The sequence below is a fragment of the Balaenoptera acutorostrata genome, chromosome X (assembly GCF_949987535.1).
Source record: "Balaenoptera acutorostrata chromosome X, mBalAcu1.1, whole genome shotgun sequence".
Lineage (NCBI taxonomy): Eukaryota > Metazoa > Chordata > Mammalia > Artiodactyla > Balaenopteridae > Balaenoptera > Balaenoptera acutorostrata.
The window spans coordinates 112817955-112831965 of NC_080085.1; the positions used below are offsets into that span (position 1 = coordinate 112817955).

The 14011-nt window shown below is 54.6% G+C and overlaps 1 protein-coding gene across 13 annotated transcripts in view; it reads left to right on the plus strand.

Moving 5' to 3' along the window:
- Window positions 1-5996: 5996 nt before the first annotated feature.
- BCORL1 (BCL6 corepressor like 1) overlaps window positions 5997-14011 on the plus strand; it is a 61821-nt gene continuing 53806 nt past the window's right edge. For 6 of the 13 annotated variants that reach the window (XM_057538662.1, XM_057538664.1, XM_057538663.1 and 3 more), the window contains exons 1-2: window positions 6681-6848; window positions 7415-7494. The gene's annotated coding sequence lies outside the window, so the exon portion shown is untranslated. Of the gene's footprint in view, window positions 6119-6680; window positions 6849-7414; window positions 7531-8348; window positions 8494-8568; window positions 8621-10095; window positions 10166-10265; window positions 10288-14011 lie in introns of those variants that run through there. The other 7 variants (XM_057538655.1, XM_057538653.1, XM_057538656.1 and 4 more) reach the window with 7 other exon arrangements.

Sequence of the window (14011 nt, forward strand, 5' to 3'; positions counted from 1 at the left end):
TTTTTAAAAAATCTAAATCCCAGGTCTCAACTTGTTTTTTTAATCATCTTGTGACGACTGTCTTCCCAAAATGGACAGTTCTTCCTCTGGAGCCCCTTGAAGTTTAATGAGCAAGAACAGACACACAAGAACACATATAAACACACAGGCCCGAAATAAGCATGGTATCTTTACCAAGTTATCTACAGCAGCAAAACCATGTGCTTACTCTAGTCTGTAATGTTGGAAGTACTATGCTGGGCTGTGTGGAGGACACAGTAAAACATGGCCCTTGCCCTCCGGATACTTGCAAATTCTAAGAGAGAAGATGGCTACTGAAAAGGCTGGGTGGGGTGTCCTGGGAGTGGTTGATTTGAGGAGTGTGGTACGTGGGGGGGGTCGGGGGGTTGGGAGACAATAGTGTGGCCCCGACTTGAAGGGTCCCATGCCCCCACTGAACACCTACTGTCAAACAATCCCAAAGTATTCCTGGAGCTCTGCCTCCTTGAATGCTCCCAGAAACTGTGGGCGATGCACCTTCTATGACTATGACAAGTCCCTCAGATGGGGAGGTAGAACTAAGGCACAGAGCACAGAAAAGAACCAAGTGCTAAGTAGTACTTGCCATGGGGCCAAGAGTTCAGAGGCAGAAGCATTCAGAGAAAGCTTCATGGCAGCGGGGCTTGAAGGATTTGGCCAGGTGAAGGGGCGCTCAAGTGTAGGCACACAGATAGGGGTGAGAATAGTATGTGTAGCTTCAGCAGGGCACGTCAATCCTGTGCCGGCATCCTGAAGCCGACACAGAATCACCACCACAGCCAGAGCAATGCACCGCTCTGGGAACAGGAATTTGGTGAGCTCCCACTGAATGTGGGCCACTGGACTAAGTGCTATTCTCAATCTTCTTTAGCCTCTTTGGAGGAAGAGGTAATAGTTCGACTGACTCAAAGGTCTTGCTAAATTTTATTCCATTCTCCTCTTCAAAAATACACCTCTCTTTTTCTTTATGTTCAGGTTGTAGCTTTTATTCCCAGGCTTGAATTAAGCAGGTGCTCCCAAGTTCTGAACTCTTTAAAAACTCCTCACATTAAAAAAAACAAAAAAAACCAAACTACTATGGGGTGTCTACTAGGGGCCAGGCCCTTTTCTAAGTGCTTAACATACAAGAACTCATCTGATCCTTGGAACATTTTCAGGAGGTATTTATTAGGCCTCATTTTATAAATGAGGAAACTGAGGCTCAGAAGGAGGTCGAGTGTCCAAGGTAATATTGCTAGGAAGTGGCGGAGCCAGGATTCAATCATGTCTGTCTAACTTCAGAGACTGTGTGAATTAAATGGGAAGAGAAAGACTAAAAAGGACCAAGATTTAAAACTGAGTCTTTGGGAATTCCCTGGTGGCACAGCAGTTAAGAATCTGCCTGCCAATGCAGGGGACACAGGTTCGGGCCCTGGTCCAGGAAGATCCCACATGCCACGGAGCAACTAAGCCCGTGCACCACAACTACTGAGCCTGCGCTCTAGAGCCCACGAGCCACAACTACTGAGCCCACATGCCACAACTACTGAAGCCCGCGTGCCTAGAGCCTGTGCTCCACAACAAGAGAAGCCACCGCAATGAGAAGCCCGCGCACCGCAACGAAGAGTAGCCCCTGCTCGCCGCAAGCCACAACTAGAGAAAGCGCGCACACAGCAACGAAGGCCCAACGCAGCCAAAAATAAATTTAAAATAATAATAATAATAAATTTAAAAAAAAAACCCGAGTCTTTAATAACTGGCTAGAAGGGAAGCCAGGTCTGGGCCTCAGTTTCCTCACTATAAAATAAGAGGGTTGGATTAGATGATCCATTCATTCATTCACTTAACAAACACTCATAGAGGGCCTACTCCGTGCCAGGGTGGGGAATGTTTGGAGGAGAGGACGGAGGCTGTGACACACGGATGAGAAATACTGGGTTCCTTCATCCAACAAAGGGAAAATCTGGTTGGAGAGCTAAATAGGCAGAGCATAGAAGTGCTAACTAAAGGGACAAGCTCAGTACTGTGGGGTACCACTAAGGAGGGAGTGAGGAGGTCTTGGGGGTCAGGGAGTGGGGAATCAGGGAAGGTGGCAGGAAAGAGCTGGCTTAAGTAATGGTTGAGTGGCATTTCAACATGCTGAGAAGGGCATAGAAAAAGCTGAGGGAGCAGTCAAAGAAGCGCTCCTCTTGTCCAAGGAATGGCAAGAGGGCCAGTTTGGTGAGAACAGAGGCCCTGTGAGCGACATGGGAGGAAAGGAGGCTGGAATCGGATCGGGGAAGGCCCTGAAAGCTAGGTGAAGGCTCATGGACTTGATTTTGTTGGCAGCTTGCAGCCACAGCCAGTTTTTCAGGAGGGCAGATGATTTCTTAGAGTTCCTTCCACCTCTAACACTGTCTGTTTGATTAAGAACCTTGTTAAGTGCCTAGGAGTCTTAGGGAAGGGGGGAGGCTTGACCCAGAGAGACCTCTGGGGTGATTTTAGTCCCCTTCCTCATTTCCCCCCCTTTGGCTATAAAATCCAGAAAGGTTGTTGGTTGTTTACAGAGTTAAGTTTAACCAGACATACTGTCTCCCCATCTAGACCCGGGGCTCTGAGAGGGCAGAGACCAGGCCTTCCTTAGCTGCAGTGAGCCACTGGAATGCTTCTCCAGCAGCAACCTGCTGCAATAGGGTTTGTGCATTTGAGATTTACGTGAATAGGGGGCAATGAATTTTCCCCTGTGGCCCCTCCTAGAGCATAAAGTGAAACACTTGAGAGCACATAGTGTTTGTAACTCATGGTCAGTCTTACTGACCTAGTACCAGCCCCACTCTTTTCCCACATTTGCAAGGTTCTTTCTGTACCCCAATCTCCCCTGGTCTGCTTTCAACTGGGGTGACTTAGAATGAGCCCTTCAGCAGTCTTGAGACCCTGGGTTCCAAACGTGACTTCACCTTCAACTGACTGGGGTGCAGGGGATGAAGGGATGACCAGAAGCAGCAAATGTGCTTCATTCTGACACTCTAAAGATCTAAACCACTGGGATTTTATTGTTGTTATTGTTGTCATAGGGCTGGGCTGTTTTACCAGAGAGACAAGGCCTGTGATTGCAGAATAAAGCAGAGAATTGAAGCAATTATCCTATGAATTTAGCCAGAGGTTGGTTTGGAGCTTAAATTACCCTGGGACCCCCCCACCCCCAAGTGCCCTGTTTTGTCTGGTAAGCTTCAGGAAGGTAGGGCCCAGGCCAGTGTCACCCCTAGGTCTCTGAGCTACACCTAGGGAGGCTGGTGGTGCCAATGCTGATAATAATAACTCTTGCATGAGCCCAGTGGTTTACAGTGTACAAAATTCTTTCCCATCCATTATCTCATCTGATGCTCAGGGGTGTCCCTGTAAGGGAGGTATGACAGGTGCATTGATTTCCATATTTTAGAGCAGGGGGAAGACCCAAAATACAGTACCGGGCATCAGGCTGGCACTACTTAAATGTTAGGGCTTGCTTGAGGTCACACTGCTAGCTATTGACAAGACAGGACTGGGATCTGATTCTTAGAACTCTCCAAACAATCCTCTTTCCATTACACCAAGCTGCCTCTCTGAGTCCAGCTGTTATCGATGGGAGAAACAATTAGAAAAACAATCCTGCCTGAAAAGGAATATTTTGACATGAAATGGAGGCGCTATTCCATATTAAAAAGAGCTCCGGATGTGGAAACAGGACTACTGGGGTTGAATCTTGGCTCAGGCACTCACTAGCCATATGACCTTGAGCAAGCCACTCATAGCTGCTCATGGACTCAGTTTCCTCAATTACAACATCAAGAGTTGTAGTGAGAAACAAATGAAATAACACAAGTGAAAGGGCTTTGTAAACACTCTGATGTTGTACAAAGGTAAGGTATTATTATGATGATGTTGTGGTTCTAGCCTCAAATAAAAGAATCATTAAACTCTACATTCTTTACAAGGTTTCCCACAGCTCTCCCCACCCTGCTCCTTGGTTTCCCATCATCTCCTGTAGGGCAGGAAGTGTGGCCCCCCAACAGGAAAAGGCTCAGAAATGCTAGGGCTTCAGCCAGGAAATAACCATCTTGCCCCAACCTGTATTTCGCCAGATAAATGATGCAGCCAAATGGTGAGACACAGATCAGTGGGAACGGAGGTGTCCAGAATCTGTTTCAGCCTCAAACCAAGGAGCAAAGTAGCCCTAAGGCCCTAAGGGCCTTAAGAGACGTGGAGATTTAGTAATTACCAGATTAATTAAAATCAGTGAAGACGGCCAATTTAAATCAAAGCAGAAGTGGTGGGGCCTGCATTATCAGGCCTGATAGAGGCAATTTCCCCCCTTAATAATGCATTTCGAGTTCATATGTTGATTAGCTTAAACAAATCATTTCCCAATCTTCACTTTCCCTTGGTGCAACTTAGGCCACTTTTTAAGGTGTGTGTGGGGTGCATGGCAGGGCAGGAGTGGTCAAGTAAAACAGCTAGTGAAGAGGTTCCCAAAGCAAAGCAAAATGGCAAGCGGTATGTCCACACTGCTGGCAACAGATTTTGACGTTGGTGAGGACAAGCAAGAGGGGTCATAGAACACCAGGCCTCATCCAGCAGCAAAGCCACTGCAGCCTTAGTGGCTTGCCCTCCTCCGCAATACTCACACACATCCTTCAAACCAGGTGAGGGAGACATACCAGGCAAGTCTCAACTGCCATCTCTAAAGTCCTTCCAAAGGAGAGAAGGAGAGAAGACACCCCACAGCTTAGAGATGGAACCTCTGGGCCTAGGACAAAGGAGGGGGGCGGGGAGGAGGGGAGGAGGAAGACATTAATCCTGCAGGGCTTCCTTCCAGTCCACATCACCCTCTGGCTTCCTTAGTATAGATAAATATATAATAAATAATATCAATATATCTGCACATTAAAGATTGTTTTTTCAAATTCCTGCTATTCATTTCACATTCCGTTTACAAAGCCCTGAACCCTCCAGGAACTGCAGGGCACCTCCCCTAATACCCTCTAGGTTGAGGCGATGCCTTTGAAGTCCCCACCACCGACTCAGGGTTGGAGCTGCTAAGAAACACCCTAAGACTGAAATAAGTCCGCCTGGCAGCTTCAGCTCCATCGCAAGCTGCTCTCCTCAGAGTTAATGTAAAGTCATCAGAGTTCCAATGTGGACCGCAGGCTTTTCAGCCCTTCAGTGCCGGGGATAGCCTGGGATGTAAACACATACGAGGATTTATTCCTTTGGCCAGGAGAGGAGTCGTTACGGTAAAGGGTAAGGGTCAAGGGGTTCAGTTTGGTGACTGAGGAGCCCGGGGAAAGAGAGCCAGGTTTTCGGCCCGAGTCGTGCAGGCTCCCCCCTTTACAGACCTTTCGTCCCCCTCCTCCTTCCTCCCTCGGGCCTCTCACTCCTACCCGCCCCCCCACCCAGATGCCTCCACGCCCAGGCCAGGGGCTGCCCTTTGAGTTCTGCCCAGGGGGGCTGCAGCCCCGGCCGTTGCCACGAAGGGTGGGCCGCCCCGGAGACGCGAGGCGAGGCAGCGAGCCCCGGCATTTTCCCTTCCCCAGCACCTGTCCCACTTCGGCACCGGGGCTGGGGCTGCACCCGCGGGCGGCCTCGGTGCCCGTGCCGGAGCCACGCACCGAGGTCGCCCGGGTTAGGGAAGTGGGGGGCCGGGAGAGGGGCGGGGCGTCCGGCGGGGCGTCCGTCCCCCCCGCAGGCAAGACCCTACCCCCCCCATACACAGAGGCTAAACGGAGAAAGAGAGAGCCACACATAAAGCTCGAGCGAAAACGCTTGCTCTCCAACCCCGAGCGGCGTTGCTCGCCCCCCCTCCTTCCTGGAGCCAGGGGCTGGCCGGGGAAGGTGGCTCCGTTCTTCCCCCGTGGCCAGTGCGGGGTCTGCGGCTGCCCGGCGAGGTTCCGGCTTCCCCGGGGCTGGCAGGGGGAGCCCCGAGAACTGCAGGCCCGCCCCCCCTTCCTCCTCCTCTTTCCCCTCCTCCCCCACGTGTCCTCCCGGAGCCCAGCGGCCTGATCCCAGCACCCCCCTCCACCTCCCTCCTCCTCCCGCTTCGCCCGCTTCCCCGGCAGCGTGGAGAAGAGCAAAGTTGCGACAGCGGCCGAGGGGCTCTGCCCAGGTGAAGGGGGCTCCGTGGGAGCGGGGAAGGGGGGGGACGGCGCGGCCCTGCGGCGGGGGCGGAGAGAAGATAAAGAAACTTGCTTTCCTCGGCCCCCACCCCGCGCGGGTTCGGATCTTGCGTGGACCCAGCCCTCGTGGCGAGACGCGGCAACGCCGCCGGGACCGAGGCCGGCACCAGGACCGGGACCAGGACCGCGCGCCTGAGTCGGCTCGGCGGGCGCAGGCAGCGGGCCAGGCCGGCACCCAGGCAAGGGCGGGGTGGGTGGCCGTACACCGGACCGAACCGGGGACTCCGGTGGCCTGGGCGCGGGCCGAACCCGGATCGGGCCGAGTTGGGTGGCGAAGTAGGACGTGGATTCGGGGGCGGGGCGCGGCGGGAGGGGGAAACCAGGCCCGGCCGGACTGGCCTGGGCGTGGGGGCGGGGGGCGAGTTCGGGGCACTTGCTGGGCTCGGGACCGAGCAGTAGGGCGGGGCGGCGCTAGGGGCTGGGCCGGACCAGCGGGGAGAGGGCGAGGGGAGGGGGAGCCGGGGGTGGAGTAGGGGCGTGGAGTTGCGAGCGGGGTCTGGCCTCGGCCGGGGGCGAAGGTAGATCGGCGGGGCCGCCAGCGGAGGGAGGGAGGCCCGCGGCAGCGCGGCGGCGGCGAAGGCCAGCTTCCGCGGAGTTTGTGCCCGGGCTTCCCGGGCTCCGGCAGCCTCAAGCGCACAAATGGGGCTAGGGGATTGACTGGTAAGCAACTACGAGTGTTAGACGGTGTTCGGTGGCGATTCCGGGAAAAGCTAGGAGAGACACTGTCTGCAATTATGCCGCACCCCCCCCACCCACCTCTTTAGCATCTGGATTCTGCTCTCAGGGGGCCGCGGACCCTCCCCGCCGCAACCCTTTCACTCTCCAGCACTCCCACCGCCTCCCCCCGCCCCTTACTCGGCCATCTGACTCTCCTAGGGTTGTGTGTTTGGGGGTGGACGACGGCGGGGGGGGTGTAATACTTTTCCTCTCGCGGCGGCAGCCTAGTTCCTATCTTATTCCTACATGTAGCGTCGCTTCGAGTAGCATGGACATTGGGGTTTAGATAATCTACCCCCAACTAACGCCCCCCCGCAAGCGATTTGATGGCTTTTAAGGAAGGGGACGAATCCCTGGATTTCCACGCCTGGGATGAGGTTTGAGGATTGGGATTCAACCCCAGCTCACTTCCACTACCAACCCCTCTTTCCTTGTGAGCCATTTCCACGGGGATCCGAACTTGAGGGGGGGGAACGGGAGAATTAATGTGCTTCTCTGTCTCTACACAGGGTCGGCGTGGCCAAGGACGGCTAGTCTCGGAGGGAAAGTAGCCACCAGTCCAACTCGGGTCGCCCCCACTATTACTTCGGTGAGGGGGGCAACGCTAAGAAGGGGATACTGGTGGGTAAGGGCCCAGTATAAGGGAGGGGGCTGGGTAGTCGCCCCCGAGGGACTCCCTTTCTTGGCTGGGAGGGAGACGCGAGCCCCGGCTTCAAGGGAGGGGTTCCGGGGAGGGAGATGGGGGGTGGCGATGAGGGGGGGCGGGAAGAAGGGGGGAGTCACGCCCTGCCAGCAAGGGGAGCCTCCCTCAGGCCCCTGGGAGAAGGGGACTGAATGTGTCTGCTCTGTGCTGCCGGGCAGGGGAGATCTGGGGTCTCCGGATTTGCACACTGGATCCAGCACCAGTGGCCTGAGAAAGTCAGGTCGGGGCATAAGGTGGAGAGCGTTGGAAGAAAGAGAGAAACCCCTGGCCGTGGTGCACTGATCATTTCCCTTCCTCAACCTCCCCCTTCGTGGGGCGTACGGGGGGGGGCGTGGAGCTCCTGCAGCCTCTCGAATTGAGCGCCTCCGCCTCTCCTGGGAGTCTAGCTTTTTGCCCGGCTTGCTGCAGCCACCGCTGCCTCCCTCTCCGGAATCCGCTCGGTCCTCGCAGCGATCCCCTCCTCCTCCCCTCCCCTCCCAGTGTCACCGGGGCTGCTTGGCTCTGCCCCCTTCGCCGCCGCTTGCTCCCTGCTTTCGTCCCTCCCTCTCTTGCTCTCTCCCTCCCTTCGCCTCCTCCTCCCCATTCCTCCCCCCGGACAGGCGGCATTCTGGGAGTTGTAGTCCCGCGGAGCGGTGGCTGGCGCCGCCCGCGAACCCGACCGGACTCCACTTCCCGTCGAGCCTTGCGACCGGCACCCACTCCACCAGGCTTCGCTCGCACACACAGACACACACACACACACACCGCTCTCCCCCTCACTCTTTCGCTCGCCGCGGCTGCTGCCAGTGTGTGGCTCTGTCTCTCCTCCGCTTTGCTGAGCCCTCCCTTCTTCCTCTCAGTTCCTAGAGTCCGACCGCCGCCGCCGCCGAGAGAGAGGAGAAGGAGGTCGGTGGCAATAAGGGGCGGAGGGGGCATCAGATCGGGGCAGTATTAGGCGGGTGGTGGCTCAGAGGGGGTAAGAGGGAGTCCGGGTGGCGGCCTGAGCCTCCCCGCGGAGCCGACTCGGGAACAGGTGCGTCTTTTTTTTCTCTCCTCCAACCCCTCCACCCCTTTTGACTCCCCGGCTTTCTCGTATCCTCCACCCGCTCCTTTCTACCTCAAGCCTTTCCCCAACCCTGTCCCTTCTTCGCCCCGCGGCCGCTCTGCTTGCCCCCCGGGGGCGCCGTCCTCTTCGTGTCCCCGGACGTAGCGCTCCCTGGAGCTCGCTCTGTCCTCGCCCCTCCCTTCGGGACAGCTCCCCTCCACTTCCCACCTTCGTACCCCATTCTTGCCCTACCCTACCCCCTCCTCACCCCTTCTCCCTTAGCCAGGTGAGACTTGTTAGCCACGATCCGAGAGTCTTCATCCCGGCTGGGCGGGGGTCTCCATGGAAACGGGGGTCGGGTTGATCCTGGGGGGGAACCATTGGAATTACCCCACTCCTCGGAAAGGGAGGTGAAGGCTACGGTCTTGTTAACTACCTGGCCCCAACCCCCTGATACAAGGATCCGACGATCCGAAGGGAGGCTGGCCAGCAGGGCAGGGCGAGAAAGGGCTTGTTTTTTTGGGGGGGGGGGCTGTCCGTGATGAAGTCCTGAAGAGACCAGGAGAAAATACCCTCCAACCTCAGAGGGGAGGTGCGACGGGTGCTCTTAAGGGCTGCTTTCTCCCTGGTGTCGGGGTGCAGGAACCGTAGGGTAAGGGGTACCCCTAGGTGGCGGCGGGGCCTGGGTTCGGGAGTGGGAGTGCTGTGATGGGGGCAGGGGCAATTATCCGAGTCCCTGGAAAAAAGGCGGGGGATGACTTCGGAGCGCCCTGGCTCCGCTGCCCTCGCTCTAGGGGCGGGGGCCGCCGGGCCGGGCGCGGCGGGGAGGGGGCTTAAATTGAAGGAGGATGAGATCGGGGGCAATTCATACTAGCCCCGGCAAGCCAGTGGGGAGATCCGGCGTGCAAGCTCTCCACCCGCTTCGCGCCAGGCCTGGAAGCAAGGGGTCTGAGAGCGAAGCTGAGGGCTGCAAGGAGGGAGGCTCCGGTTACTGGGCCGGGTTTCGGGATCGGGGGCAATCCCCCAGCCCTTGGAGAAGGAGGGAGAGGGATGGCCGCGAACCCCAGGGCTCCCCCACCCCGGGTCCTAAGGGGCGTGAGGAACGGACAGCAGGCCTGGCGGAGCTGGATTCGAACGGATCGCGGCTGGGGACTGGGGTGGGGGGGGTGCTTAGTGGTGGGCTTTGGGGGGAGCAGTCCCGCGGCGGGGCGGGCGGGCGGGGCGTGGGGCTCCGGCGGGCGGCGGGGCGGGGCCGGGGCGGCGCTGCTGCCGCCGCCGCCGCTGCCGCCGCCGCCGCTGCTGCTCCTGCTGGGGCCGCCGCAGCCGTTGCCGTCGCCGCCGCCGCCGCTTCTGGGCGGGGAACGGAGGCCAAAGAGAGTCCCGTGCCGGGGCAGAGGGCGCAGGCGGCGCGCGGTGGGGAGGGGACCGTCCTGGGGGCGGGTGCAGGCGGGGGGTGGAGCCCCCGACGGGGGGCGGTACGAGCCGGGACGACGACGACGAAGAGCCCCGGGGGCCGGGTGCATGGAGGACGAGGTGCTGGGAGAAGGAAGCGGGGGGTGGGTCCCGCGACGGGCCTCGTGGGCTTGGCTTCTCGAGGTTCTGCTTCGGGACAGAGCCCTGCGGGGGTGCCCAGAGGCCCGGGAAGGGACCGGGAGGTGAGCTGGACGATGGAGGGGGCCCTTCTTGCTGGGGTCCCGCCGAGAGGAAGGCTGGGCCAGAGGGACGTCCGGGGCAAGGCTGGGAGGAGCCGGCCGCACCTCAGCTGGGGATTTCGAGTTATGGAGGTGTGGGAGATTGTTGTAGGGAAAGACGTGGTCGAGGGGAAAGGCGGGAGGGAACCACACTGCAAACCTGGGAGGCCGGTGGGGGTGCCCTTCTATTCCGCCCCCCCCCCAGTGGAAGCACTCTGGTTTTGTTTTATTGTTTTGAAAAATTTAAGTGTTGGCTGTATGAAGCTGTCGATGCGGTGATATTTATTCTTGGTGTCTTCTAGAGTAGACAGTAAGGACAGGCGTACCTTGGTGAGGACGCATCTAGCCCAGGGTTTAGGGGCTCTTTATGCGAGTGTGGGAAGGGGGCCCTGTAACTTCTCCGGCAGCGGAATACTCTCAAGGCAGTTTGGAGGCAGTCCCCGTGGCACAGAGGAGGAGTACAATTGCAGAAATGTTTGGTGAGACTTCTGGGGGTGCAACTGTAGGTTTGCATTACCCTGGTTAGCCCGTGGTTCTTTCAACTTAGAAGGCTATTTCTCAAAGTCACACTGCTGAAACGTTTTTCGGGGGAAATGAATGGGGTATGTATTCGGGGTTGGGAGTAGATTAGGTTGATAATAAAATTACAAGGTTGGAAGGGACTTTAAAGGTCATCTAATTTTCTGTTTACCTGTCCTGTCCTTGAATGTTGGGTGAGAGGAAGCTTTATTTGGGGAGAGATGGTAGGCAGCACAATGGAGCAGAGTTTAGGGGTACTTAAATTGGATGGTGATGTCACCATGTAGTACTGAAGAGGACAGTATGTAGGAAAGAAATTTGGAGGATTCCACTGGAGGATTAAACGGGGTAACCTAATCCCAAGAATCATCCAGAGGCTCCAAATAGAAGCAAAATGCAGGAGGAGGAACCTGTAAAATTTTGATGGAGAAGCGAAGTTAGTAGGAAAGACTGGGGGAGCTAGGAGGAGCAGGAGGCTTGGTGATGCAAGTTAAGAGAACCTGAAGGCTGATGGAGTTGAGGAGGGACATGGCCATCTGACTAAGCTATGTGGATATTGCTAGGCAGTCTCATCTTTTGATATGGCAACTGAGGCAGCTGCCCTTGGGGTGGATATAGGGGACAAGAGTCACAGGCCATGGGGCACAGAGACTTACTCAAATTGATGTTAAGAGGGTTGACCCCGTTGCTAGCTTTGCAGCAAAGGTAGGTAGGTTTCTTTTTGTTATGGCCCTGAGAAGTTGCTGATGAAGGAAGGGGAGAGGACTCTGATGTCTCGGTTAAGGAGGACTAGTTCTTGAGGCCACAAGGAAGAGATGGCAAATTGTTGGGACAGGGCAGAGGAAAGCTAAGTCCCTGGGAAGTTCTGCAGTTGGAGTCTGGATTGGGCAGAGTGGAGGGGATTTCCACAAGAAATGGTGGCTGTACCAAGGACACTTGCAGAGCTAATTGTTTTGATTTGCCAGGAGAGGATAGGGAGGGAAGGAGGATCCCTTTCTTTCTCAGTGATGTAAACTTTCTTGGGAAGCAAAGGGGGTTCCTCCAGAGGTCTCTTTGCTTTACTCATGCTACAGTTCACTACATAGGAAAAAAAAGGTTAGTACAGGGGGCAGAGGATCTCAACATGATGAGCCTGGATTATGGGTTTTAGAGAGGGTATTCTTTTAGGGGAACAGAATTATGGGAGAAAAGGACTTGAATACTAGAAAGAAGGAAGGGAGAAAGAGAAGTCAGAAGTGGGTTGGTTGGACAGTGAAGAGGGAAGAAAGGTGATGACACTGGTTCCATGTTAGGGCTAAGTACGAAAAAGTGGAACCTTGAAATCTCCAGGATAATGTTTTCTGAAGTAAAGTTTGAAGAATCTTTAAGGCTCTTTACACTTCCATGCTAGAATCAGTAAGGTCTGGGCAAGAGAGAAGGATGATCTTTTTTTTTTTTAATTTTATTTATTTATTTTTATTTTTGGCTGCGTTGGGTCTTCGTTGCTGCGTGCGGGCTTTCTCTAGTTGCGGCGAGCGGGGGCTACTCTTTGTTGCAGTGGGTGCTCATTGTGGTGGCTTCTCTTATTGCGGAGCAAAGGATCTAGGTGCGCAGGCTTCAGTAGTTGCAGCACGCGGGCTCAGTAGTTGTGGCTCACGGGCTTAGTTACTCCGCGGCATGTGGGATCTTCCCGGACCAGGGCACGAACCTGTGTACCCTGCATTGGCAGACGGATTCTTAACCACTGTGCCACCAGGGAAGCCCGAGAAGGATGATCTTGGGTAAAAATAGGGCTACAGAGAAACTGATATGTAGGAAGAAATAGAAATATATTTACACATAAGGAAATAGGGAGTTTAGAGATACTATACAGGCTGAAAAATGCAGAATAGAGAAAGAGGGTGGGATAACAAGCCAAAGGAGGAAGGTGTTTATTCAGATGTCATTGGGAGCTGGTGTGGGGAAGGTAAAAACTTGCCTTTGATAGCCGCTGCCCTGGGAGGGCCCAGGAAGCAGAGGTTAGCTGGGATCCAGGGCTTATAAGTCTAAGCATGAATTAGAAAATCTAGACTAAAGTAAGGATATTGAATGGGGGAAGGAATTAACTGTCATAAATAGAATGGCCTTGAAAGAATGAGAAAGTGGGAATACACCAGTTTTTCCAGTCTGCAAGTGGGAGGAATCCTAGATATATGGAGATGGATGATGGAAATTCCAGAATGAAACAGGATAAAGAACAGTGGCCTGAGAGCCTTGGGCCAGAATTGGAGGGTGGAGTGGGGGCATGGAGAAGAGGCGCTAATCAGGGGTTGGACAGCTGGAGTGGTTCATTGCTTCTAGGCTGAGCTAAGTTTGAGATGGACTAGAATGGCCTCAGAGGGTAGAGAGCTGTTTTCCAGTGTCAACCAGCATCTGGGATTGAGAGAGGAGGAGTTCATGGTTGAGTTGGGTGGGAAAGTGAACACTAGAGGGGAACGGAGAGAGTGCTGGGGAAAGTGGAAATTGTTGGGATAAAATAGACAGGGAAAAGGAGAAGCCACTGATGATTACATGAGGGGGGAAGGAAGGCCCTAGACCTTTGAGTTTTCCAAAAGAAAGGAAATTTCTTAATGTTGGAGTTCCAGTTGGGTGTGAGTCTCTGCTTGCCAGAAGGTTTAGCGTCTGACCGGCCAAAGAGGGAGGTAATAAGAAGTAATCTACCTTTCGGCCACTAGGATGCTATACAGTATTTTATATAATCTCACATACAAACTAGGCTTTATTAACGCCAGTTTTGAATGGTCATCCTTAAAATAACGTAGAAACTGTTCTCCTTCTAAATCATACGCTTTCCTACTGTTCATAACTTAAAAGCACTCTTTTATGATGAAAACTTTCTTTGGTGAACTAAAGTTGAATTCTAGTCAAGAGTAAAATTTAACTCTGTTTCTATCCCCATCATTCCAATATGCTGTTCTGGTTCCCTCTTTTTTTTTTTTTTTTTTTAAAGCAGAAGCCACCCTTTCCCCATGAAACATTAAAAAGTGAATCATTGTTTAAAAAGTGGCTGCAGGCTGCATGTCAAGGTCATATCCTCCCTGCCCAATGGATTGTGATGAATTTGAAGAGAGATGATTTATTATTTGTAAAATGGGGTAATTTTTAGCTTATTCATGAGAGTATGTGACGCAGGATACATCTTCATTTGGAT